Genomic DNA, 2,147 nt, shown 5'->3' on the forward strand with positions numbered 1-2,147 from the left:
TCTTCCTTGAGACTCCAGATCATCTGAAGCATGTATATCCTGAATTCTTTATCTGACATTCCATCTGCTGCAGATATTACCTCTTGTAACGTTGAGTTGACCTGCATTGCTTGTGGTCCTTTCTTTCCTTGTCTCTTCATACTGTTCGCGTTTCTTTCTGCTTGGTGAAACTGTTGTGTTATTGAGTTTTCCCCCTATATATTTATATTGCTCTTGTACAGTTGCAAAGTCTCCCTCGCAGGTGCGGGTGGCGGCTCTGCCCCTCCTCTAATTGGGGCAATGTGCCTACCACGCCGGCAGGCCGCTGGGCCTGTTCTGCTGGTCGGTAGCAGGTCCACCTACCTTGCAGGCACGGGCGGAGGCTCTGCCTCTCCGCGGGTTGCTGGGCCTGTTCTGCTGGTGGGTCGCAGGTCCCCCGACCTTGCAGGCGTGGGGGGCAGTTCTACCCTTCTGCAGGCCGCTGGGCCTGTTCTAAGAGGCATTGTTATTTCAACAATTCTTAACTCTTCAATAGCCCATTCAATGTCTAGTTCATGTTTACAACTGAAAAATACAAACTAAACTGCAACTTCTTTTGTGAAGAATACAGAGTATATTCTTTTTAGTTAGAATATATTATTTTTTATAACTTTATTTTGTTTATTTATTTTACATGGTACTTATGATAGAACCCAGTTGCCTCATAAGTGCAAGGCAAGTGCCCTACCAGCTGAGAAATATCCCCAGCCCCTAGAATATATTCTTTTAATCTCGAGCTATTCCTGTTGTAGTAGATAAGTCAGTAGCAATATTAAAAGAAACATGCAAACAATCATTGGCAAATGCTAAGTGTAAGATCATACAGCAACTTTTATCTGGTAAACTTCAAGACACACAAAGAATCTTTCTTTCCCCTTCCCTTGTCCTCTGTGTTTCTTCAGTAAAGGAGATTGAACTGATCGTCTTGCACTTGCCAGGCAAGTACTCTACCACTAAGTTATATCCGTAATCCTTTACTTTCTCTTTCTGCATGTAAATATTCCATGTATGACCCTTAACAATCTTGTTAATAATTTACACATTCTTTACACCTTGTGATTTTCCATCCACATCATCATCAAATATTTCTGTGACAACATAAGTTAGCCTTACAGATAAGGAACAAATATCCTAATTGGTGATATTAGCTAATATTAATAATAAATTATTATTATTCTTGTTATTATTATTGTTAGGATTGAACCCATGGGTACTTGACCACTGAATTAACACCCCCCAGCCCTTTTTCTTATTTTTTTTGCTTTGAGACAGGGTCTTGCTATGTTGCTTAGTGCTTCCCTAAATTTCTGAGTCTGGCCTTGAAATTGCAATCCTCCTGCCTCAGCCTCCTGAGCTGCTGGGATTACAGACATGTGCTACCACACCTGGCTCTAATAATTCATTTGGTTCAATAAAATGTAAGGACTATATACTTACCTGGCAGAGGAGATACCATGATCACGAATATGATTTTCCCTGGGCAAGGCGTGTCCATTGCTCTCCAGATAGGCTACCCCTGCGGTTCTCAAGGGTGAGAAACTCGGAATAATTTGTGGTAATAGGGGACTGCTTTCACGCTTTCTGGGGAAAATTTTTTAAAAAGAGAAAAAAAGTAAAAAAGAATCATATAAAAATTAGTAATAATAAAACTAATCAGTAAAAATTTTGATAAAGGAATAGGTAATTCAGTAAAAAGAAAAATTCTAATGGGAAAATCAATGAAAACAATGATTTTATACACATACACTATTAGTCTGGCAAACAAAAAGATTACCATTATTCCTTATTTGGGCAAATATCAGGTGACATGAGCTGTCTTATAATTCTGAAAGGAGTTTAAGTATTAAATATTGGTTCTTACATGTTCAATAGAAATTTATCAGCATCTAATACTTATAATTTCCTTATTACTGAGAAGTTCCATTTTTGATGATATATGCACACATGCACAATAAACTGCAATTTCACTTTATTTTGTCTACGAAGTCACAAAATATATTTTTAAATTAGAATAAATATTCTATTTAATACACATACATATATGTGTGTGTGACTATTGTGAATAAACTTTATATATATGTATATATATATATATATATGTACACACACACACATACACACACAACACA

The 2,147-nt window shown here is 37.3% G+C and overlaps 1 non-coding gene across 1 annotated transcript; it reads left to right on the forward strand.

Annotated features, from left to right (window-relative positions):
• The first annotated feature begins 1,447 nt into the window (after positions 1 to 1,447).
• On the forward strand, positions 1,448 to 1,604 carry LOC125613022. The gene has a single exon (XR_007343534.1). It is a non-coding gene; the product is annotated as a U1 spliceosomal RNA (small nuclear RNA).
• Positions 1,605 to 2,147: the final 543 nt, after the last annotated feature.

Source organism: Marmota marmota, unplaced genomic scaffold (assembly GCF_001458135.2).
Source record: "Marmota marmota marmota unplaced genomic scaffold, marMar, whole genome shotgun sequence".
In the NCBI taxonomy this organism is placed as follows: domain Eukaryota; kingdom Metazoa; phylum Chordata; class Mammalia; order Rodentia; family Sciuridae; genus Marmota; species Marmota marmota.